Genomic DNA, 27,268 nt, shown 5'->3' with positions numbered 1-27,268 from the left:
GAATGAAGCCCTATCATGATCTATGCTTATCGTTCCATAGATTATATGGTGTCATGCACTCCAGCAATTTGGCGAGTAAGGAGTTGTCAATTCCTAATAGCGCTATCCACAATGACCATTGGCTCAAAGAGTTAATGGTTAGAGAAAAGTGTAAGGGAAGGGCCTTAAGACGATAAATTCTCATGTTCCGTGTTGCATAGACATATATAGAGAGATATAGCAATAAAATAGTAATCATGTTTGATACAAATCAATTTAAATACAACGAACAAATAATAGTTTTATGGGACATATATGCTTTTCCACCCCAAAACATAAAAACTGAAAAAAGGGGAGTGCGTGAATACTCACAATATGCAAAATATAGTAATCAAGTTTATACGAGTCAGTTAAATACAACGAACATAAATAGTTTAGGACATGCTTTTCCACCCCAAAACATTTAAAAACCGAAAATAGGGGAGTAGTGAATACTCCAAATGCATTGAGATGGTGCAAATGGTGCATTGACTACGCTCCACTCATACCACTATCGATTCCTACAATAATGGTATTCACTAGTGAGTCTCTAATCGAAAACTAACACTAGTATACTTACTACTACAATAGAATTATGCCAATAACGTGTCAAAATATAATACTGATAAGTTACAAACATTTTTCTGTGAAAATTAAATTTCAATGAATCAATTGTTATATAACAATTTAAATGGAAATTTCCCATTATTGAAATGCAAATATTTACCATTTTAAGAGGTGTTCAAATGATTAAATATTCATAAACTAAATCAATTTATTTCTAAAATTTCCCAAAGTTTGCATTTTAGTTTTAATTGAAGTCAAGGACCTCAATATAAATTTTCTTGAATTTTTGATTTGTCTGACTATTTTTCATGATTTTAGTTTCTTGAATAACCATAAAATCATAAAATATTAAATAGTTAACAAAAATTACCAAAATTTAGAATTTGGTTCTAAATGTATTAAAAGACTTCTAGATAAAGTTTCATGGATTACGGATATGTATAACCATTTTTCATATATTTAATTCTCTAAATAGATACAAATTCATGAAAAATAGAAATCCGTTAAGAAAATACCCCAAGCTTTTTATAATAATGTCATTACACATACTTAAGCTATGAAAAATATAAAAATGGATTTCTAAACTGTTATTTAACCAAATCTTATGATTTTTATGCATTTATTCTAATAAAAATGGGGATAAATAGAAAACAGTTTCCAAAATTACCCAAACTTTTTGTAATACTGTTAATAAATATTCTTAAGTTAGAAAAAATATAGAAATGGATTTATAAACTGCTTGACCCAATTTTTTGATTTTTGTGCGTTTATTCTAATAAAAATTGAAATAAATAGGAAAAAGTTTCCAAAATTGCCCAAAGTTTTGTAACACTGTTATTATACATGTAGAAGCTATGCAAAAATATAATTATTTAATAGTTAACATAAATTACAAAATTTTTTTAAAGTTTATTTACAGTGTAAATAATCTGGGAAAATCCCAAAGGTGATTTTTATCTACTGGAATCTGATTTTGTGTATTTAAGTGTATTTAATCTTAGAAAATAAGAGAAAAATAGTATACAGAAGAGAAAAATCATCAAAATATTTATGTAGCATCCTAATGTACTACAAGGTGTTCTGGTAAATTTCATGATTTTTGGATGACCAGAACTATTTTTAGGACATTATAAATACAAAAATCAGGGAAAAATAGGAATGCATTATGAAAAATTCCCAAAATGTTTTTGTGAGTCTTATACCTCTGGTAGAAACTGCAAAAATTGTTATATATCATTTTCACATTCTCTAAAGTGGCTTTATGATTTATTGGGACTAAACAAAAAGAAAATTCAAAACCATACTAAACTGTAACAAAAATTGATGAAACTTAATGAGAAGTCATTATTTAGCATAGGGGTCATCCAAGAATTTACCTAGGATTTATAGACATCAGAAAGTATTTTATATGATTTATTTCCCTATTTTATTTCAATAATTATAATAATTCGAGAAAAATGAATTATTTTCTGAAACTTTGTTGAACATCTCATTTTGTGATTCGAATCTAGGAAAAATCAGATTTTGTCAGAAAATGAGTTTTAGATATTTTGTTGGAAATAAATCGTTCATGAACATATTTGAAAGCTTTTAACAACATACTTTGATGATCTAGTATCTAAGCTTGAAGATCATCACATGCATGTTCGTTTGAAGACCATTCATGAGTTTGAAATGTTCAAAAATCATTTTTTGATAGAAAACTTTGGATGCATGTGGTGTTTTTCACCAAAAACCTGTAGAAAAATGCATTATGTTGGTTTCGACTTTTTTGGTCCTTGGATTTCGCCATTGACAACATGCAGGTTGTTTTTGTATGAAATCCTACCACCATCTTTATCAAAACCGTGACTAAGTGCAAGTATTCATGATTTTACAATAGAATGGAGTAGAAGAAAAAGAAAGTGTAAGAAAAATAACAAAACTTTGAAGGAAAAGTGAAGTTCAAATTGATTTTACCTTCAAGAACACTACAATATCATGAAGATTTTGTGTTTGAGGAGTGTTATTGGGCTTGTTTTCTGGAAATTATCGTGGGTATAGTGTAACACCCCGATTCTCAGGTATTGTTTAAATAAGAGTTATTGGGTTAAGCTCTACTGGACGAGTTGGTTGACCTACTCGTCGAGTAGCAGCGGGGTGGGATCGCGTGTTAAGTGACCTACTCGACGAGTCCATATTGGGACTCAGCAAGTAGGAGCTGGCAGATGAAACCCTAAATCCCGGGGTTTGTACCTCTATTTAATGGAGCCTCAGCCTCCTTTGGCCTCTTTGCAGTCTTTGAGGGCCCCTTAAAACCCTAATACGCATGCGTATGTGCCCATTGTGTGTTTGAAGGTTGAAAAGAGGATCTTTGGAGGGAGAAGGCTTGGAGGAGAAGGAGATTGGAGCAAGTTGAGTGTGGGAATCAACTCTTATCTCAGTTATCATCTTCTGGAGGTAACCACATCGTCTTTTCCTTGTGAATATCTTCTATTGGTTGAGTTTTAGGGTTTTTAGTGATATAATAAGTTGGAAAGATGAGCTATGGGCTAGATCTAAGGTTGTAACTTCATATCTGGACTCTCCTTGGATTCTAGAAGCATAAAGTTTCAGTTTTGGTCATGATTAAGGTCCCATTTGAGCATGAAGTTCCAGTAAGAACTTAAAATAGGCATTTAGAGCCTTTATAGCCATGCATGCATGTAAAGTTTGCAACTTTATGTGATAAGCATGCCCTGGAAGCTTGGATCTGTGATTTGGAGCCGCTGCATGGCTCAAAACAAGTCTGTATGGAAAGTGGACTGAATGGACTCGGTGAGTCGCAAGGTTGACTTGGGGAGTCACATGAAGATGGCCGTGAACTTGACGGGTTGGATGTACAACGCGGCGAGTCCGATGAAGATTACCATAAGACTCGACGAGTTGAAGAACAACTCGGCGAGTCGGATGAGTTTTCCCTAGAATATGTATGCGTGTGAATTCGTCGAGTTGCAAGGAGGGAACTCGACGGGTGGCCTTAAAGTTTGAACGAGAATCGAAGGAACTCGACGAGTCACCCCGATGACTCGGTGAGTAGCCGAGGGTACTCGGCGAGTTGGGGTCAACATGGACTGTTGACCTTGATTGAGGGCTTTTACCAATACTAGAAAAACAGCCTTTTACGACGCTCATTGCGTGTCGTAAAAGGCTCAGACGACGCGCAAATGCGCGTCAAGGAAGGCCATGTCATAAAGAGAGACGACGCGCATTTACGACGCGCATTTACGACGCTCATTTACGACGCGCAATTACGACGCACGTTTACGACACGCAATGCGTATCAAGGAAGGCCCTGTCATAAAGGAAGACGACGCGCATTCGTGTGCCGTGACCTTACGACGTGCGTGTTAATGACACGCAATGCGTATCAAGAAAGCCCATGTCAAGAAAGGTCATGTCATAAATTAAGATGACACACATTTTTGCGTATCATAAATTTAAATGTTTTAAAAAAAATTTATATATTTATTAATTTTTAAATTAAATTTGCATTTAATCTCTCATAATAGAAATAAAATACCATATACAAAAAATACAATCCATTGCATAATATAAAATAAAGTTTCATACTCAAAAAATAAAATAAATTGCACAAATTATAATGTCATACAAAGAATCATTCAAATGTTAAACAAAAATAATACATTGCTAACATGGGTTATACATTCCTATAAAACTAACAAATAATCATACAACTCTATTTCTTACTGGAAAGGAATGCCAAACATGATTACAAGTCTCCCTTAATCTTTATTACTCACCTGCATAAGTAGAATGCTGTTGTTGAGAAGGTTACCTAGCAACAGAGAAAAACACAACACCTCTCCCACAATCACAACATCATTTACAGAAGAAGGGTTGTCAATTACTTTCATTAAGACTTTCATTCAATCACAAAAATATTAAATAAAAGGGTGAAAAAAATAACTTACTTTTGATAAGTTGATCTCCCTTAGAGCAAACACAGCTAAAGCATTGAACAAGACCCTATTTCAAAATTTGGTAAATACATAAATCATGATACTTGATACTGGAATACACACTTTGAGACATGAATTAATACGAGTAGATTAACTTGGATACATAGGAAGTAAAGATGGAAGGTGCCAGAACTCCGTGGGCATTGGGTTGGTTCCTTCCCACTCGCACACACCAAGCCAGAACTCCACTTAATCCAGCACCAAAATAAGCCTGCATTCAGAAAGCTGCAGGGGTGAGTCACAATTCAAGAATCTGTTAAAATTTAAGGAATAACAAGTTCAACCAAAACAATATTAGAAAACAATGTTAAATGTGAATCATAACAATGTAATAATTATCAAGGTGCTGGAATACTTGAAATCTAGATTATTTACCTTTTGATTGTAAATCTAAAGATTCCTCATGCACAGATTATGTTCTTGTCAACTCTTGCACAGTGGTAAATTTCAATTTAGCTGGTTTGTCTGTTCTTTTCACCTGATCTTTTCATCTCTAGGCATCCTATCTATTTATTCGTTGCAGACTAGTGAGCTTCCATCATTATGTTCTTGAAATCTTGATTGTTAAACTTCTAATTTTGAATCCGAGCTTTTTATTACAATGTTACTATTGTAGCACTTACATAATGCACACATATTTACTATGATTAGGTTCTTGTCAACTCATACATGATGTTAAATTGCAACTGAGATATCCATTAAATCCACGTAAAATGACTATTTCGCCCAAATTTTTGTATTTTTACTAATTCTTTTGTACATTAACTCACAACAATGAACTTTGAATCAAATGATCCAGACTTCCATTTTACTTCTCATGAACTGTATCGTATTTCTTATTAGGAATCAAGTTTATTGATGTTAAATCAACTCTCTTAACATTTCTTTCCTATCTTGTAGTTTTTACTAGTTTGCTTTATAACATTAATGGTAAAGTAAGACTGTTATCTCCTGACATTGATGATAAAATAAACTTCTTAATTCCGGGTTCAAGTATTCCAGCACTTTGCTTTATAACATTAAATGGTAAAGTAAGAAATAACCTTTATGTTGTTCGAGGAAAACAATATTTGCCTCTATCCGAGATTTGTTATGCAACTGACTACAAAAGAGAAAACCCAGAATTTATTTCACAATACATAAAAAATAAAAAGATTTAACGCTCTAAAAGGTAATTAAAAAATCCATTTAACAACCTGATAGTAGGTCGCTCTGCTTCAAGGACACCGGAAATCAATTTTTCACCACCAGTGACAGGAGCTAGCCTTGATGCCATTTTATGGAAGAATCTTATCTGTAAAAAGAATAATATATGATTTTTTATTGAGAAATAAAAAAAAATTTATAAAAAATACAACTATCAGATTAATTAATTTGCTTGTTGGGATACCAAGCATCGGTGAGAGTCCCGGTTTCCAGCATCCAATCGGTGTAGTTGCTTTAGGGCCCTTTTACTTTTAATTAATAAAATATTAAAACAAATATGAAAAAACATAAAAAAAAGAAATTAAAAGGGCAAAACAGTCATTTCAAATCTTTCAGGGACCAAAACCAATTTTGTAGTTTTGTCAACAAAAAAATAGTAATTTTTATCATTTAAAACTTCAATTCATAAACATTTAACCACTATTCAGCATCACTTCTAGGTAGAAGGGTAAAATGGTCGTTTACTCAATAAATAACCAGTCTATATGTTCATTTATCACTTTCAAGAGACATATATCATTTATCCATCTAGAAATTTAACATAAAAAATTTAAAAAAAAAGAAAAAAAAGGAAGAAAGCTCTTACATGTTATGCAAAGGACCATACCATTAATCAACAACCATCCCTCATGGCCATTCCTTAAGAAGAATTGATAGATGTAATGTGGTGATATTGCCTTGAAAATAGAAGGGTAATGATATATGATGTTGTAAATTCCAATAAGAGGAGTAGTCAATGTCCATGCACCCATGATAGGTGAGAACAAAAAGCTCACTCTTGCAGTTCCAAATTTTTGAACCAAAAACAGAACAACAAGAACTAATGCAGACAGAGCTTCCACCAGAGCTGAAAAGTAAAAAAAAAAAAAATGACAAGATCTTTATAAATTTAGTTGAATAAACAAAAATCAGAGGAATGATGCACAATATCACACTATAATTCCATTATTTATATAAAGCAAAGTCAGTCTAAGGCTTTTCAAAGCAAAATTAATGTTGCACTTATAAACATGAAGCACTCAATACTTGGTTTCGTGATGAAATTATTGGAAAAAGAAGTACCTGAGCCTCCACTTGTTTGACCTGCATCCCATCTGTATGCAAAAATCTAAACTTTATTTATATTCAACACAAACTATAATTCCATGTAAAAAGAATTCATTTAATTATGTGACAATCTGGCTTCAAGATGTTTTTGAGCAACAAAAGTTTGACCTAATTTACCTGGTGATTGGTTCCTCACGAAGTAGGTAGGAAAGAGATTGATGCAATTTCTTGAGTATGACCAAAGACACACACTAAAAACATACACTTAAGGAATAATGCATGCCCTGAATCTACATAACAAATGAGTGTAAATGTTGTATGTGAAAAGGGGTTTGCTTAACCATTTCATAAGAGATTATTCAGTTATCATCTTAAGATTATCCGTTTTATTAAAATTTAAAAATAGTTATAGATTAGATGGTCTAACCTTTTCAAAGACACAAATGATTGTGCTTCCACCAAATGAGAAATATCCAAACTGTATATACATAAATAAATAGGAAGACGTGTGAATCTGAATTAGAAAGTGAACGAGGGTAGAAATGGAAATTTACATATATAGTTAAATAAATTTGAACCTTGTCTCTTTTCTGGATATAATCTCCCTTCTTTTTGGTTAATGTTATATTACCCACTATTGTTGCTCCATTTTCCACAAATGCCACCTGAATTTTTTTAACAAAAAAAAATATGAAGTCAAAAGAAATAATCATAAAAGAGTGAAATGACAAACTTTTCCAAAATCGGCAGTTGATATATTAGAAACAACACGTTTGTTATCTGTAACTTGCTATTTACAGCAATGGGGTTGACCTACAAATAAAAAACATCAAAGATATATAAACAAGAATTAAATTTTAAAAAATAAAAAAATAAAAAAATAAATGGATCCATATATACCGTATATAAGCATCCAGGTATATCAACAATCTGCTCAATCTTTCCAAAAACTAGGAAATGGAAACGATGATAATCCTTCCAAAATTTGTATAACTTCAATTTTTTTCTTATTACATCCTACTTGGAAGAACATAAACATATATCTATTTAGGAGGGTCGCATCGCATGGAAATCTACCCAAGAATAGTAAAGTGACTGCATCAGAAGTTCTAGTTGGAACCCTAGAAGTACAGTGAGATTTTTCAGTGAGTGCCGTTTTTTTATTATGTATATCTTATCTTAATTGAAAATATAATTGTACGAAATAGGAAAACAAAAAGAAGAAAGATGGGATTTTAGACAAATATAAAAAGTCACAAACCAGCATCTTTGATGCCAAGAAATATATGATCCACCATAAAGGAGACTATTATACGCCCTGCAGCTTCTATTGATTGCTGCCAGAAAAAAAGTTGGTTTTTACAAAACTTACGCAGTTTCAAGAGTGATTCATGAACACGTAACTTTTTACTAACCTTTTGAGCATTTGGAGTCACATCTCTTCTGTTAAGACAAACATATAATCCTGAGAAGAAACGAAGAACAACAAATAAATAAAAATTTGGTTTCATCCGTTAAGGCTTCTAAGAGAAAAAGAAACAACAATGTATACTAGTACAGGAAAATTCAACAACAAATAAATGAAAATTTGGTGGATTTTAAGATGTGATCTTCAAAATACAGTCAAGTAAAGTAATAATATCGAGAACCCCTAATAAAACAACTAAATAACAAAAATTGAATAGAAAATAAGCAAACTAACTAACGGAAGCAGCATAGAATCGAAATTAAAGAGCGATTACAGACCCTTACCAAAGAATTTTTGCATAAGTACAGTTAAAGAAGGCCTAAAAGAAATTCTAGACCGAAAAGCCCAAAATACCCTCCATCCAGAGCAAAAAAGAGCAGATCCACCAATAGAAAGAGAATTGAGAGATGTGTAAGCGATGAATGCATCAAAATCTTGGAGAAATCATATGAGTAAACAGAAACCCAGATATAATTTTAGGGAAAAAAAAGAGGGTAATGGAGAAAAGAAACGTATGATGGCATCATTGATTGACTGAATTGATTTATACAAACGAGGAAAAAGAGAGAAAGGTTAGGGTTTATTGATTGAGAGAAAGGTTAGGATTGATAGAATTTAAGAGAAAGATCTTACGGAAGGAGTTGATAAAGCTCGAGGCTGTGACAATGACCATATGGGATAACGAACGGCTGACTCCGGTGCAGGTGTAATATGCGTGCATTGATGCTTTTTCTGAGTTAGAGAATGGGGAGGTTCTTGATTGAGAGAACCTGAACTAATTCGAAGTTGACTTCACAGTTTTTGATCTAAGGCACCGTTTCTCAAGAACAAATTAGGGTTCTTGATATTTAGGGATTTATGATTTAGGGTGATTTGAGGAGTCGTAGTAGGCGGGATGTTTAATTTTTTTGGGAGTGCAAAATGGTTATGAATGATTTAGGATTCTTAGTAGAGGATTTTAGAAGGAGAAGAAGGAGTATCAGGCGGGGTGTTTAATTTTTTTTGGATTTCATTTCCCAAAAAAATATGGAGAACGCGCCTTCTTATAAAAATATAAAGCGACGTCTTTACACGACACGCTTTTATGATAGGTGCCCTCCGTATTTCTTTTTTTTTCTTTTTCGACACTAATTTCAAGGCACGCATAAATGCGTGTCCTCTATCCTTTAAATTTTCGAAGAGATGACAATATTTTTAGGGCGGACGCTTTTGCGTATCGTAAATCACTGCGTGTCATTGTTTGCGCGTCATTAAAGGGCTGTTTTCTAGTAGTGTACTTTGATCAGGGGTTGACTAGTGGGTTATAGAGTACCTTATAAGGTTAAGGACTTACGAGTATATTGTACTATGATAATAGGTGGCGACGCCGGTGTCAAGTAATCCATGAGTTGGAGTTTACCTTCCGCGTCGACATCTGCGAGGCGAGTTATCCTCACTGTATCGATAGGGTCTACGTCACCAAGGCTGACCCTTTAATTGTTATTGTTATGGTATGCTACGTGTGGTTATGATATGTTAGATTGGAATCAGGGTAGACAGTATGTTATGCTTTTATGATCCGTAGGGATTGGTATGTTAGTGACTTGCTAGGTCGGTACTCTAGTTACAGGAGAATTCTATGATTGATGATCAGTGAGATAGATATGTTCAATGTTTGTATATGCCAGTATATGATAGTTATGTGGAAATGGTTATTTGCTTGTTGGTTGGGTTGAGGTGGTCCTTCTTTGTGTTGCAGGCCAGCATACCCTATGAGCGGTCTTGGGAGACTGTAGGCCCACGTTGCGGACCAGTCATGCCGAAGGCTCGGGATAGATCCAGATAGACTATAGGCCCTGTAGGGCGGTCCAGTCAGGCCGATGGCCCAGTATGCATGTTGATTGATTGATTATTACTGATATGGTATTTTCATTGTGGTATTGGTATTTTAGGGGTAGCTCACTAAGCCCTCGGGCTTACAGTTTTCAGTTTATTGTTTCAAGTACTTCAGGAGATCATGGCAAGGCGAAGGCGTGACCGTACCGCTCCTCATCCTTATGTTATGATTTTGGGACACTCTGATGGATATTGATTTGAAAACATTTTTCTAAACAAACGATGTTTGATTTTATTTATGATTGAAAAACTTTAAATTTTGCGTAAAATTTATGTGTGTTACAAGTTGTTATCACAGCCTTGGTTTGAGTGAATTGGAGGAAAACTCGTGTGAATCCAGTCTCAAATCAAGGAGATTTTCGGAAAGTATGTTTTAAAATGGTTTTTAAAATAAAGGATGGAGGATGCAGAGGGTACGATCAGCCGGAGCCTATAAGTGAACCCCAAAATACCATGCAGTTATTTGATATTCTGATATGTTAGAACAACATGCTAGTTCTAGGCTAGGGATCTTCAGGAATCGCATGATAGATTTTCCTGATTGCATGATGCCTATTAGCCTAGGGTTTCTTGTACGTGAAATTGACATCATAACTGTAGGAGTTTAGTGTATGCATCACGGTAGTGCATAATAAAGACCTTATAGCCTGAGAATGTTGATTCGGCCTTTAGGAAGGATTGGATATTCGAAAGTCTATTGGGTCCAGTGTTATGTGCAACTAGCGTGCACTAGCGCTGCAGGGGATGATGGAAGTTTCATGGATGTGTGAGTCGTGATAAGTGGTGAGACTAGATGCGAGATATTTGGTATTCCCCTAGAAATGAGGGTTGACCGCATTTCCTATGTTGGTGATATTGTTAGGGCGTTGTGGTGATACTTGAGACAAATATGGGTAGTTATGGAAGGTAGTATGGGCCCGTACTAGTGAAAGCACAAGACCCATACGCGTAGCAAGGAAATCATAACCCCTAGGGTTTGTGGGTTTTGGTCTCCCGACATTATGTTGTTTATCTGATGACTTGTATATATATTTCAGTATGGTGGTGATGAGACGTGTTGCTTCTGGATCCGGATTAGGATCAGGATCAGGATCGGGGTCGGGAGACGGAGGGTTGGAGGTGCCGGTAGCACTTGAGCCCGTGGTACAGATAGGGGCCGATGAGTTGGATGCCAAGATCCGGGAGATTATGCATAACTAGATTGCTGCTGCGTTCTGAGCGTAGCCGCCCAAGATGTTTGGGTCGATTAAGACCATGATGGTTGAATACTTTGATGAGCGATATCCAGCTCTAGCAGAGACGGATGCCGCTGCAGCCACTTTGGTTGTAACTGCGGCAGGGGTTGGAGGAGGAGCCGGCAGGGCTTTCCAGTACCGGGACTTCGATAATACGAAGCCCCTGACATTTGATGGTACACAGGATGCGATTAGGGCTATGAGGTGGTTATCTAACGTGGAGGGCTGTTTCTTCATGTGCTTATGTCCTGCTGACCAGAAGGTCAGGTGTACCCTGAACTTGCTGAGGCTTGGGGAAAAGGACTGGTGGAGGCTGACGACTGGGTCGTATACTGATGATCAGCGGGCTGTTGTTACTTGGGAGAAGTTCAGAGATATGTTCCACAGTCGCTACGTTCCACGCGTTGAGCGGGAGCGGCTTGCGCATGAGTTTTTGACATTGAGACAGGATGGGGAGTCTATGATGGAGATTACCCATATGTTCAAGGAGAGGGCTATGTTTTGCACGTAGTTTGCTTCAGAGCCATCTCAGATGACTTATTCTCTGAGTATGCTCAAGACTGATATTCGACAGTTTGTGTCTACACAGCGATGTGATACCCTCCTGGATCTTCAGGAACCCGTGAGGCGCCGTGAGTTGGAGATTGAGATGCAACTAAAGGAGTAGCGTCAGGCACCGATACAGTCTTAGCCGGCGCCTAAGCGGTCTAAGACCGCTGATACATATGAGTCTAAGGCAGTTGTATAACACAAGGAACAAGCTAGGCTCGGTTTCGGGAGTTTACCGCCCAAGAACACCTTGGGGAGTAAACTCCTAGATCTAATGATTTAGCCATCTAAATCATGTTATAAGCACAATATAAGCTTTCTAACACTACTAGAAAGAGTTACTCACATTTTGGTATAAAAAACCCGAAGATCCGTGAGAGAGAAAATGGTGTTTCTCTAGTTGGAAATGTGAATAATGAATGAACTTAGTTCAGAATTCTATTTATAGTCCTGAGATATTTTGGCAGAAAATATTTTTATTCCTGAAATGAACTCTAATGTAATAGAGTGTTGGAATAACAATGTTGCACAAAACCCTAGTGCACCCACTCTCCTGATATTTCCTGAAGTGTAAACCCTAAATTACTCAAACTTACACGAAAAGTCTGAAAATCAACTGTGACTACTATAACTTCTATTGAAGTGATATAGTTTGTACATAATGGAAATTTCGGGTTGTCACATCAAGGACTATGATTGTGAGATCCTTTAACATCCTGGTAAAGCGAACGTCGTTGCAGATGCTCTGAGCTGCAAGTCATCTGGGTCCTCGACCCTAGCCAGGTGTATGAGGATAACGGTGGATTCCCCGCTGGTGGGTTTGGTCAGGGATGCTCAAATTGAGGGTATGAGACCAGAGAACTGGAAGTTGGAGAGGATTAAGGGCGAAAGCGCCCAGTTTGTTCAGGATAGCCACAGATTGTTGACCCGTTACGGTCGGGTTTAGGTTCCGATGTCCGGAGGGGTCCGACAGACAGTAATGGAGGATGCTCATAAGTCTTGTTTTTTGATTCACCCAGGAACCACCTAGATGTACCGTGATTTGAGTTCGAGTTATTGGTAGCCTGGAATGAAGCGAGATATCGCTTAGTTTGTTGAGAGGTGCTTGACCTGTAGGATGGTCAAGGCCGAGCATCAGAGGCCACATGGTAAGCTGCAGCCTTTGGAGATTCCCATGTAGAAATGGGAACGGATCGCAATGTATTTCATCATGAAGTTGCCAAAGACGACAAGGGGGTTCGATGCTATATGGGTCATCGTGGATCGATTGACCAAGAGTGCCCATTTCGTAGCCATATGGGAGAGCTCGTCGGCAGAGAAGTTGGCCGACCTGTACTTCAAAGAGATTGTCTCTCGCCATGGGGTTCCAGTTTCTATCATTTCCGATTGAGATGTCAGGTTTACTTCCTGTTTTTGGCAGAAGTTCCACTAGGAACTAGGTACGAGACTGCATTTTAGCACGACATTCCATCCGCAGACTGATGGGAAGAGTGAGCGGACCATTCAGATCCTCGAGGACATGTTGAGGGTGTGTGTCATTGATTTCAGTGGGAGTTGGGATTCCCACCTACCGCTTGCTGAATTCGCCTACAACAACAGCTATCATTCCAGTATTGGCACCCCGACTTTCGAGCTGTTATATGGGCAGAAGTGTAGGACCCCAGTCTGTTGGGGTGAGATTGGGCACAGGGTGATGGGTCGGACAGAGGTAGTTCTGCAAACTACCGAGATGATACAACAGATTAGACAGCGACTGCAGACCGCTCAGAGTCGGCATAAAAGTTATGCCGACCGACGCCGATCTGAGCTGGAATTTCAGGTGGGTGACATGGTTCTTCTGAAGGTCTCACCTTGGAAGGGTGTGATCCGCTTCAAGAAGAAGGGAAAATTGGTTCCCCATTACATTGGGCCGTTCAGGATTGTTGCCAGGGTTGGTATGGTGGCTTATAGGCTAGAGCTTTTGGAGTAGCTTAGCCAGAGCCACAACACATTTCATGGTTTGCAATTGCGATAATGCATTATGGACCAGGCGGCAAAGGAATCGTTGGATGACATTCGGGTCGATGAGCGCCTGAACTATGTGGAGAGGCCTGTGGCTATTTTGGAAAGGAAGAAGAAGATTCTGTGGAACAAGGAAATACCTTTAGTAAAGATACAGTGGGAACATCAGAACGGACCCGAGTGGACATGGGAGCCAGAGGCGGAGATGCGCGAGCATTGCCTGGCATTGTTCATTCCAGCGGACTTCAAGGGCGAATTGTAGTTCAAGTGGGGGAGAGTTTTAACGCCCCGATTCTCAGGTATTATTTAAAAAAGATTTATTAGGTTAAGCTCTACTTGATGAGTTTGTTGACCTACTCATCGAGTAGCAGCGGGGTGGGATCGTGTGTTAAGTGACCTACTCGATGAGTCCATATTGAGACTCGACGAGTAGGAGCTGGGAGATGAAACCCTAAATCATGGGGTTTGCACCTCTATTTAAAGGAACCTTAGCCTCCTTTGGTCTCTTTGTAGTCTTTGAGAGCCCCTTAAAACCCTAATACGCATGTCTGTGTGCCCATTGTGTGTTTGAAGCTTGAAAAGAGGATCTTTGAAGGGAGAAGGCTTGGAGGAGAAGGAGATTGGAGCAAGTAGAGTGTGGGAATCAACTCTTATCTCAGTTATCATCTTCAGGAGGTTACCACATTGTCTTTTCCTTGTGAATCTCTTCTATTGGTTGAGTTTTAGGGTTTTTGGTGAGATAAAAAGTTGGAAAGATGAGCTATGGGCTAGATTTGAGGTTGTAACTTAAGATCTGGAATCTCTTTGGATTCTAGAAGCATAAAGTTTCAGTTTGGTCATGATTAAGGTCCCTCTTGAGCATGAAGTTGTCACACCCCGAAACCGATGGCGGAGACGTTTCGGGGCGGAGGACATCATGTAGTATCGCAACCAATGTACATAGTAAGCGTAGTAAACACAAACATTACATTACATAGAAATATTTACATCGTTTGAAAACAAAGTGTTACAAAAGTTATATATATATATATATATCATATGAACAAAAGTTAAGACGGGTCTTCTATACGCTCCATCTTCTCCCAAAAGATCGTTGTGTACCTGTCTAATGTGGACTTGAGAATACAAGCAGTTTGAAAATCAGCATAAAGTTGGTGAGTTCATAAGAGGTTTGTTTTCTGAAAATGTACAAGTTTCCTTTGGTTTTCCAAAAAAGTTTGATATCCAAGAAAATCCCATATTTTCTTATAAGTAAAGTTTAGTTATCCGTTTGTTATATGATCCGGTTATGTACAGTTTGTTATCCCAGGAAAAACGCTTATTTTCCTTAAAAGTTTGTAGTCGGTTATCTGTGTTGAAAGTAATGTACAAATATCTACCATACTTTATGTGTTCGTGTGATGTTTCCTGAAAACCTATTTATCCTTGAAAAGTACATTAGTTTTAACACGTATATAAAACTAATAAGTAAGTATAAAAGTATTCATAATCTAAATTGCGAGTTCCATAACCATACTATAGACTGGATAAGGCTCAAAACAGGGGCCAGTATCTTTTTATGACTTTTGTCACCCTTGAACCTTTCGGTTCGACTGTAGCTAGCAGCCAGGTGCGGGGTTGTCAATCCCGTATAGATGTATACACTCAAGTCACGTTCTCCCTCCAAGAGATTCTGGTTACGGGGGTAGTCCTACATTCTCGTTACTAGGGGGAGTGTTTCAAGGACGTGTCTCAAATCTTAAGATTAATGATTAAAAGATAATAAAACAGGAAATTCTGTTTTATTAGTCCTTCACTCTCGTAACTAGGGGGAGTGTTATCAAGGACTTGTCTAAAGTTCTAAGTTTAATGTTACTATTCCTCTACTCTTGTAACTAGGAGGAGTGGTAAAATTCTAAGTTTAATGTTAGTAGTCCTTCACTCTCGTATCTATGGGGAGTGCTATCAAGGACGTCATAAAGTTCTAATGTTCATGCTTTTAACAGTAATGATGTGGAAATCCATTTGTGAAATATAAAATATAACATTTTAAAACGAGTTTCACAAATAATATGACGGTTTACTCTGCAAGTTGACCGATTTGTTAATACAGTTTTCCGTATTAAAAGCATACAAAATATGAAACAGTTCAAATGAAATCATAAGTTTGAGTACAATATTTCCTTGTACTTTTGCTTGTATTCCCCCCCTAAAAACATTGAAAACATGGAAAAGCGTCGGGGTATGAACTCACCAGTCGAGAAATGTGTCGGTTTGGATGCTAAACGTCGGTTCGAGGCTTGAAAACGCGCAAGATTCCTATGTAATATGAAGAGATAAATAATTGTATCTAATTAGACCCTGAACCACTAATCAAATATGAATAAACACTTCGAGACGCGAAAACACTTCAATACAAGTGTTTGGAGTGACTCGGGTAACATCTATCCGTGTGTATGGATTGGATATGGAGTTTACTCTTCAAGAGTAAACTCCTAATGGAGTTTTTGGCCCAAAAGACCAACTCCCCATGATTTTACAGCCATAAACTCATGGTGGGGGTGTTCTTGGGTGTTAAATGGTCTTACAACTCTTGTAGGTAATACTAGGCTTGGTTTTAAGGCATTGGAATGGAACTTGAACATCATAGGGACCATTTGATGAGTTTACAGCAGTAAACTAGGATTCTACGGACGTAAACTCTTATGTACCCATTCATAGTGTGTGTTGGTGGTCCTAGGTCAATCACAAGAGTTTCTAGTCCAATATACAAGTCATAGGATGAAGTTAAGGCACCATTTGACCCATTTATAGGAGTTTACGGCCCAGGAACCCATCCTTGGGGTGTTTACGGCTGTGAACTCCTTAGGGGGTGGTTTCTGTCAAGTTTAAGGTCCCTAACTCATTTGTGGTTGCTTCTAGACTTTATTCCAAGGCTTAGGAGGTGTTTAAGGGGCATCTTAACACCTTAGAAGGTGTTTACGGCCCATGAAAGGGTGTTTACGGACCAAGAATGTTCTTGGGCAGTAAACTCATGTTTACCCCTTCAATGATGAGGTTTTGGTGTTCCAAGTCCCATATTGTAAGCCCCTAAGTCATATCTAAGCTCCAAATGTGGTTTGGAAGGCTTTTAAGGCTCAAAAACCCCATTTGTATGTGTTCACAACCTAAGGCTGTTCCAAGGCCGTAAACACATGTTTATGGTTCTATTTCATAATCTAAACATGAATTTGAAGGCTAAAGATGTTATACTATGAGCTAGGATAGTTATCTTACTGATTTGGAGCTTGATTGATGATTTTTGGATCAAACTTGGGTTTCTAGTGAGAGATTAGAGAGAGAGAGTGGAAAAGCTTCAAATGAAGCCCACTCAACCTTATATATGGTTCGGGTTTGGAGCTCGGTGGAATTCTACCCGATACTGACGTTAAACGGGGCTTTTGATCGCACCCGATTTAATTGTTTATAACCCGTCGGAATAAAACTAAAATTTTTCCAAATAATAATTTGGGGCATTTTCATGTGTTTCTAATGGGTTTGGACACTCACGAGGTCATTATAAAAGTCTCAAATTAAATGAACTAACCCAAAATGTTAGCGGAAAATTTGAAAGATAGACGGGTTTCGGTGACGGGAACGGGTTATCGTGACGGAAAAATTTTCGGGTTGTCACATTATCCCCCTGTTATAGGGAATTTCGTCCCGAAATTTAGATTTAAGGCACAATCATGGGTTTGGAAAGCGACGTGGTTAATTCTGTTTCATCGATTCTTCGTGCTCCGAAGTGAACTCGGGTTCTCGCACGGTATTCCAGCGAACCTTCACTTATCGGGATATGACTTTGTTTCGTACATTTAATCTCTCGATCTAAGATTTCGGTTGGTTCTTCCATGAAGTTCAGACTTTCGTTGATCTTGGTCTCATCGTAGGGATTACTAGGGTTTCATCGGATAGACACTACATAAGAATGGAGACGTGGCATATCGAAGGGATGCTGCTAAGTTTTGAAGGCAGTCGGAGTTTGTAGGCTATGGGATCGATCCTAACGAGGATCTCGAAAGGTCCTATGTACCTCGGGTTAAGTTTTCTGTGCTTCCAAAGCGTATCATGTCTTTTCGGGGTAAGGCCTTCAACAGGACACAAACTACAACAAAATGGTACACCTTTCTTGTGTCGAAGTGGTTAGGGGTTAGACGATTCTGGATGAATTCTGGATAAACATGCGATAGCAGCCAGCGAGACCCAAGAATTGACGGATTTTTGTGGGTGTTTGCGGTGCCGACTAATTCTCTTTTGTATGGATTTTTGGACAGGTTCACGTGCATGTCTTCCTTGCTTAATAAGTGACCAAGGAAAGTGGTTAGACTGAAGGGAATCACTACGATCTTGTAGTGACCATATCAAGCTCTGAATGCTGTCTTGGAAACATCATTCTCATGAACTCAAAGCTGACAGTACTCTGATCTAAGGTCTATCTTCGAGAAGTATTTGGCTCTCTGAAGTTGATCGAAAGGTCGTCTATTCGAGGAAGAGGATATTGGTTTCTGATGGTTTATTTGGTCAACTCGCGATAGTCGATACACATTCGAAAGGAACAAACAACACTGGGGCTCCCCAGGGTGAGGAACTCGATCTGATGAACCCTTTGCGGAGTAGCTCATTAAGCTGAAGAGATAACTCTTGTTTTTCTGCTGGGGGTAAGCAATACGGAGATATGGCTACAGGGGTAGCTCCAGGAATTAGGTCGATACGAAAACTCAACTTGATGTTCGGGAGGAATTCCCGGGAGCTCTTCAGGAAAGACATTAGGAAAGTTACAAACTTCGGGGATGCTCTCAAGGTTTTAACTTCCTGATTCTCATTGATCACATGGGCTAGGAATGCGTGGCACTCCTTTCAGGGAACTTGTGAGCTTTGATGCACGAATGATGCGAAGATTGGAACTAAGTTTATCATCGTAGATTATGAGGGTTTGACCAGAGGGAAGGTTGAGATGGATAAATTTCTCGTAACAATGGATATCAACACGATTGAGGATTATGATAAAAAGTGTTTCGAATGAATGATTAACAGATTTTCTTTTAGCACTATAATAAAAAAGGATTGCAAGTATAAGGGCTGTCGAGAAGGAATATACTTGTGGCAACGGTGGGATCGGCGACTGCCTTATCTTGTCCTATAGCTAGGACTCTTCCAGTGTTGCCAGTTGCTGCTGACTTGGGGCAGTTTCACTTGTAATTCCCGACTTCACCGCAACCATAGCAGGCCTGACTGATGCCTGCTCCGGAAGCTTGAGTGGTTGATTGGGTTGGTGTCTTGCTGTTTTTCGCAGTGTGACCCTTCTTGCCACAACTGTTGCAAAACACCTCTCGACACGGGCTGGAAGTGAGGTGATGATAGTTGCACTTGTTACACATAGGGAGGGTACCAGCATACCTACTAGTAGGTGTTTGAGCTGTGGATCCAATGGCAGAAATAGCAACAGGGATAGTAGCAACGTGGACTGCCACAGTTTGTTCCTTCTTCGAGGACTCCTGTGAAGGCTGACTCTTTTTCTTCTTCCAAAAATTTCTTTTCTCACCACTTCTCTCTGTCGGCTCCGGAGTGGTGGCTGCTTCCCCTAAGTCGTCACTAAGGTCGATCAGGATTTGCATTAGGCATTTAGCGCTGTCGTATGTGTCTGGTTTCGCAGCTAATACATTACCCTTGGTTGGCTGGGTCAACCCCCATATGAACCTCTCAATCTTTTTGTTTTCTGGGGTAACCATTCCCGGATAAAGAAGCGCCAAGTCGTCAATCTTCGAAGTGTAAGCGGCGATATCGGAACCTTTCATCTTCAGGTTCCAGAGTTCATGCTCCAGCTACCTTCTGCATTTCACCCCGAGGGCAGTACTCCGCAAGCAGGAGTTCCTTCATGGCCTCCTAACCCATAACATTGGCTATAGGTAGGGTTAAGGATTTGACTCGGCCATTCCACCAACTCAGGGCTTTATCGGTGAAAGTGCAGGCGGCGAACTTCAACTTATCCGATTCAGAACGGTCACAGATTCCGAAAATAGATTCGATTTTCTCGAACCATCAGGTTAAGGAAATGACCCCTCTAGTGCCATCGAAAGATGTGGGTTTCGAGTTCATAAAGTCTTTATAGGAACACTCCTTCCGGTGTCCCTAGATACCTTCCTGGTTTTGGGATTGGGTACCACTTCCTGAACCACCGAGGCCACCAGAGTTCATTTGAGACATGGCGACTGCCACTGCAGCAGTAACAGCTGCCTGGAACATCACAAGATCAAATTGAGGAGGAGGTGGTGGCGGAGGGTTGTTGTTCTTTGAGCTGGGTCTCTTTCTTGGAGGCATCTTGATCTAAAAAGATCAGAAAAGAGAGGATGGTAAGTCCTCTGAATTGAATCAAGAGATATGAAACAAGAGATATCTCATTAAGACAGATAAAAGATTCTATTAAGCGATAAGCAGGAAAGAGTTTTCAAAGCAGATAAACTATCGCTAAAGGAATGATTGAGGAGCAATGCTGGAATGAGGATTTCTATAACGAAGTTGGCTCTAGAAAATACTCCCATAGTATTTCATGTTTCGCTGCAACGACGGCTCGTTGTTTGGGTATTGGGTAAGTTTTAGGCATGCTGCACATCACAGTCACCCCCAAGCACATGTTGGCCGTGTATCGAATGAATATAGTTGATCATGCTATATTGACCCTAGACACGACTACATAACTGCTCAGGTTTAACCGCAGCGCATAACACCCAATTACTTATGTTTTGTTATACTCGAGGTTACGGATTCCGACAATTAGGTATACTTGTATACTTTTGAAAATACTTATATTTTATAGTATACTTTTAGTTCAGAGCACTTTGGCCACTTAGTGTTTATAGTCTTATACCATGTAAGGTTTGGTATACTAGTTCACTATAAACAAGGGCTCTGATACCAATCTGTCACACCCCAAAACCGAGGGCGGAAACGTTCCGGGGCGGAGGACGTCATTGTTGGGTTTTGAGCATTCTAACACTTCCTAAGTGTACATGCAACCCTAAATACCTTGGATCTATGTTTTCTCTATTATACATGCAAATAAGAACATCCAAGGTATTATCCTAATCTAGCATACAAAAACTATGAATGTAACAAGATAGAATACATACCTCTTGATGTAGCTTGATGTCTTCAATAAGCTTTAAGAGCTTAGCCCCAATAGTGTGGAAGCCTCAAGTGGAATCACAAATCACCAAGACACCTTGGAATACTTTAGAGAATATGATTACTTGGTTCTCTCTAGTGAAATTGGCTAGCCCTTCTTTAGTGTATCCACACTAGTGCCAATTTCACCAACCAAAGACATCTTTATATAGTATGGAGGATTAGGGTTAAACCCTAATACCCATGACCTTTCATTTCCTAGGATCCATGGGTTAAACACTCCATGGACTATCCATGAAAGCTTAGCCCAACCTAAATGAACTTGGCCCATTCCATATATATAAGAGTCCATATTTAATTAGTTCCTTTTGATCACTTAATTAATTATAAATTAATTCTTGATCAATACTAATTAAATAATATGATTCCATATTAATATATTAGAACTTATAATATATTAATATTAATCATAAACATACTATTCTCAAAAGATTATCCATATAAATTGTGTCGGTGAAGTGCAACCCAAATGGACCATGCCGGGTCGGGTCAAGTACATACCAAATATAGTTATGGACTTAGACATTAATCCAACAGTCTCCCACTTGGATAAGTCTAAAACTATTATTGCGTATGACTTCAAACCTAACTGGCAATCGTAGCTCTTAAAGCTGCTGTCGAACTCTGATCTTGTCAACGAACTTGTCCATTAGATAAGGGATCATATATTCCTCCATTCTAGATATCATATGGACTGAGACATGGATTATAATCATTCTCTCTGTCCATTTGTTGTTTCCCGATTTCCGATTTATGACGACTGACTAATTGAACAAATCAAATCAGTCCTGGCCCGGCCGAGCACTTCCATTTGTCATCATCAAATCATCGAGGGGCCCACATATATCGCTTTTATCCCGAAGGTAAAAGGAACGGATAAACTTCGACTCATATGGCTTGTTCTACTACTTGTTGAATCATACACAAAGGCACGTTTTATAACACCGAGTTACCGTATGCGTTTACGTGCAATCAATGTACTATCAACTCATAGTAACAACTCATATCTCTAGGTTTGAAGAATATAAGATATTATCGTCTCATGATCACTCGTGATAAAATCCATGAAGTGATTCCAATGAGCGCGGGTTGAATCCAATACTCAGAACTTATGAGCACTCATGATTGTTGTAGCCTTGTCCAACACCTTAGACCTCTACAACCCATCATGACAGTCTTAATTCATATCTACTTCCAACATATGACCGACTGTGGATGGTTTGAATAACTTAGTCATTCCGGAAGAATAACCCAGTTTATTCGGGAAGTCAAAACATGCAAAATGAAACACAATAATAATTGAATCCAATATGGTATCAACTCTTTGAACATAAATAAAACACCTTTTATTTATCACCATATGATTACACATTATTCATTGTATACTGTTTCAGCTATCAACTTTATTCTTGAATTTAAAACAATAGTTGTCCCATGCTCCAAGCATGTACACTATGTTTTCTTAAACACTAGTCATGCCACACACCAAGTATGCATACTATTTTTGTCTATGATCCTTACTTTGTGAACTAGATCAATTGAACATAACTTCAATGATTCTCTTTTCACACTCCCAAATCCTTACCGCAAATGCAAGAATTCCAAATTCATGCCATTTACTGAAATCTGTTAGATTCTAAACTTATATGCATTGATCCTCTCGTAATGATTATGCACAAAGTCATAAAGACTTGGCAACAATCATTACAGAGTATTCCAAAGGAGATCAACTCCTTGGAAATATCCTTCTTGCATTAAGTTTCCTTAATCTTACACAGATTGAAAATTCTAACTTTGAAACATTTCCAGATTCCATTTTGACTATCACTTCTGAACAAGAGTTGCCTCCTTACAGATTATGTCAATATGGTCCTTCCAGAATTATCACTATACTTCCAATTGTCCTTGAGTAACCAATCTTTGGTAAACCTTAGTTTGTCCTCGACAATTGTTTAATCCTTTTAGTCATATCCAGTTCTAAACCTTTTCCCTTCTTAATGCCCCAGGCATTTGGAAAATTTTAGAACGGATGAATATAGCACATGTAATCGATCCTATATCCGAAGCATATGGGACACGATTCATAAAGACTAAACCAGTCTTTTGCTATAGTATTTCCATTTCAATTTGCCAAGTTCTCATAATTCAGATTATGAAAAGGGATGTCGTAATCATAATCGAATTTTAGAACGCAAATAATGGACCCATATACAGAATTTCCTTATTTTGAGCCATTCAAACATGAAATTCATATATATCCTTGACTAAATGATTAAAACCTCACGATCTAAGCTTATAGATTTGAGATGAAGCATAATTTCCTCTCCCTTAATTATAGCAAAACAAATTTTTCCCAATTGAAACTTTTGTTTTCTATAATTAACATTGCTGACTTGCAATACTTATCATAATTATCATGCTCCCACTAACATGATGATTATTAGCATAACACTTATGCTCCCACTAGCTTTGACATGTACTCAGAAATCAGCTGGACAGTCTGAAATTTAGATTCATACACCCTTTCCGTAGATAGCTCACCTGTGTGTCTAAGCAATTTCAAGAACCATGAAAAGGGATACCGTAATCATGGTCTCAATTGCTTAGGCATTTGCCATTTCTCACAAGTCCCTGTTAGTGTGCCGGTTAACCACACGCGCTCCACTAACGACTTTTGAAAATGCAAATAACACAATTGATATCTTCGTAAAATCTACTTAGTGAAAGCGTTTCCTCACCATCATTTTCATGAATCGGAGAGAAACCTTATGACACTTAGATTTATATGGTGTATGAGTTCCTACCCATATGAATTTGTCAAACCATAATCACAAGACAAAGATAATGACAAATCCAAAACCATATGGATTGAACTCAATCTTAACTTCTTGCCACCTGGCAGCTCAAGGGCCTGCCATTGCTTCCAAGTTGTTATGCAACAAACTGAGAACTCTAAGAACTCATATGCAAAGCCAACTTTAACTGGAATGGGCACAGATATGTCAACACGATAGGTTATAAACCTCAAGTCGTGTGCTAGTGAATAACTTCAGGTTTTATTCTTGATTATTTCTTGAGATTTTCAAGAACTTTAAGACTCCTACTGTCCTCTTGACATATAAGACTCCCTTGTCAAACATCCAAGAGATAGTGTGGATTCTAATCAAGAAAAAACACTTTACCCAATTGGCCTAAGTTGGTCTTTGTTTTATCCAAAACATCACAACTTACCAATTTCAAATGTACAAGAGTAGAAAACTTTTACTCTTACATTTGACAAGTGTTTTAAACCTTCTTTAAGACATGTCACTCAAATGACAATCTTGGAGTATGACTCTAAGACTTGTATTGGAACGAAGTATGACTCATCTTCTTGATTTAACCATTTCAACAATTCAAGTTCCTCTTCTTAGTCATAAGAATGCACTAAGATTTCCTTAGAGAACTAATTTTGATATGGTTTCTTAATCATTAAGATGATCACAAAACTGATACTAAAGTACTCTCCCATCTTTTCAGATATGAGAAACTTTTATCCTTCTGCCTAATTTGATTCTTCTTATTCGCCCTGCCATACATTGGAACCTTTTCCAATGTCTTAGAGTTACACTTAAGCTTGTAAGTATAATCATATTTACTGAGCTTTAGTAAACTATGACGAATAGTCTTATCAATCTTTTGTGGTGGACTTGACTAGTGCACAAGAATGTGTATTCGATCCCTTAGTCCTTCACTTGACTCACACATCCATGTGAACAAGTAATTAGTCTTAATTTTCCAATACTTGAAAGTTCTCTTTCATCATGCTATACAACTTGCATGATTCCAAGTTCCGGTCCAATTGAAACTTGGGTGATGAGAATCTTTCCTTATTTGGTAAATCTAGACATTACCAAAAATGAAAGAATCAATTTCATATTTCCATTCTTGCTCTTAATGGAATCATATAAGCAACAATTTTTCCTCAAATGCCATTGTAAGGATATTTTAAAATAAATAAAATCAAAATTTTCTTTTATTTTAAAACTTTGCGGAAAAAAAAAAATTATCCTTACAATCCATATGAAAACTTGTTGTTATCTATTCCTAAGCAATATCTCATAACTCCTAAGAAGTAGCTCAAGAATCTGATTTTTCAAACTATGCGATAGAAATCCATCTATGCGATCAGATTCAGCATATTCTTTCTTTAAGTTTCTTCACTTTTCTTTGATTCTTAAAACATCACCATGTGACCCAGTCACATCATGTATCAAGAATCTCAGAATAGAAACTTAGCAGAGTTAGATAGTGGACTTTACCTGACGTAGAGTCAAACTTATTGACTTTAACATCCTTAGGTAAATTTTGGCAGCTTCGCAACCAATGCCCCTTCCCTTGGCAATATAAACATATGGACCCTTTGATAATGGTACACGAGACTATCACAGACTTAGCTTTTCTCTTTACCATTTGGTCAACCGAGTTGACTATGGCCGATCCCTTTCCATTGGGAAGAGAATGCTTTACTGGATATCCAATGTCATCATTGTCAATGTCCATAAAGTTTTAGGAAGTTGATCTTAGCAAATAGATAAGATCGTTAAGGGTCTTGTCATAGTCTGTTTCATAGGTGTCCCAAAGGAACTCACTATGTGACTTAGAAAGTGATTGAACCACCAACTTTCTCAAGACTTTGACACCCAACTCTCCCGGCTTGTCAATATGTGACTACATCTCCAAGATGTGACCACACCTAGACCTTGCCTTGCCAATAGGGCTTGAGTGACCTTAAACTTTTTTAAGAACATGTGGGTTAGGGAGAATAGTTGGAGGAGGAGAAAGAAGTATGATATCCATGGGACATCATCTTCATTAGGAAACCTTGTTTCAAGATATTTGGGAAGATCATAGGTGTCTAAACCAGACATCTCTTGGGAGATATTCAAGATAGTTGATTTAAAAGTCCTTAATATGACACCCAATATGAAATATTAAGGCTAGGACCCAACAAACTATTTTATAACTTAGAAGAGGTATGCCGTAATCCAAGCTATAAAATATTTGAAGGTAGGTGAATGACGATTCACCAATTTCCACCAAGATAAACGAAATGTATTATTAGGTTTTAATTGGTTTTGAAACTCCTAGATCTTTGAGATTCATTGAACTGTTCAAAGGCATGTTTCAATCTCGAGTGTGCCCTTCAGGTTTTGTGACTGGGATGCCGAGGATCACAAAACAAGGTGTGAAGTAACCATGCAAATCACTTGGTACCCTTAATAAATTACCCCTCAATCGATGTGCCGGTTAACCACACACGCTCCATCGATACTATGATAAATATTAAGTCACCCTTTACCTACCTTGTTAAGTCCAAGTTAGTGTGCCGGTTAACCACACACGCTCCACTAACGACTTAGACAAAGTGTAAAGTGTAATTTCATGGGTTAGCACCTTATTCACATTTTTCCTAAGTAACTAAGATTGGGTATTATTAAGAGTTTAGTTACTTAGTATTATCATTAATACTTTTAATGAAGGGAGAATTCTAGTCCTGTCAAACCCGTTCGGCTAACGACCCTCCACCAGTCAAGCAAGTGGTGGGTGAGAGTGGACACCCATTAAGTTGCCATTTTATAGGCAACAACCTTATACCCACCTTATAGACCGGCTTCGTGAATGAGGCGTACTAGCGGTAAGACTGACTTTACTCTTATACATATATATATATTATTAACTTATAATATTATAAAGTATAAGGGTTGAATTTTAACTTTTAAAATTCTAAGGGCTAACTTGTAATTGAAGTATTCATAAGTGAAAACTTTACAAATTCCAAAACTTGAGGGCAAGTTTTGAAACTATTCAAAACTAATTAATTCCATAACTTATGTGTTTAAAGTAGTTTTAATCCAAAAACTCTTCAAGTTCCATAACTTGAGGACAAGTTATGGAAGACTTTAAACTAATAAAAGAATTAACTTTTCTTTATTTTATAACTTATGGAATTAATTAAGGTTACACCTTTTTTTTTATTTTATTTTATTTTATTAAATGAAGAGACTCTTGGTCCTCCATAACTTGAGGACAAGTTATGGAGTCATAAAACCATTTAATTA

The sequence above is a fragment of the Lactuca sativa genome, chromosome 1, assembly GCF_002870075.4.
Source record: "Lactuca sativa cultivar Salinas chromosome 1, Lsat_Salinas_v11, whole genome shotgun sequence".
NCBI classification, from domain to species: domain Eukaryota; kingdom Viridiplantae; phylum Streptophyta; class Magnoliopsida; order Asterales; family Asteraceae; genus Lactuca; species Lactuca sativa.
This window is presented reverse-complemented; position numbering follows the sequence as displayed.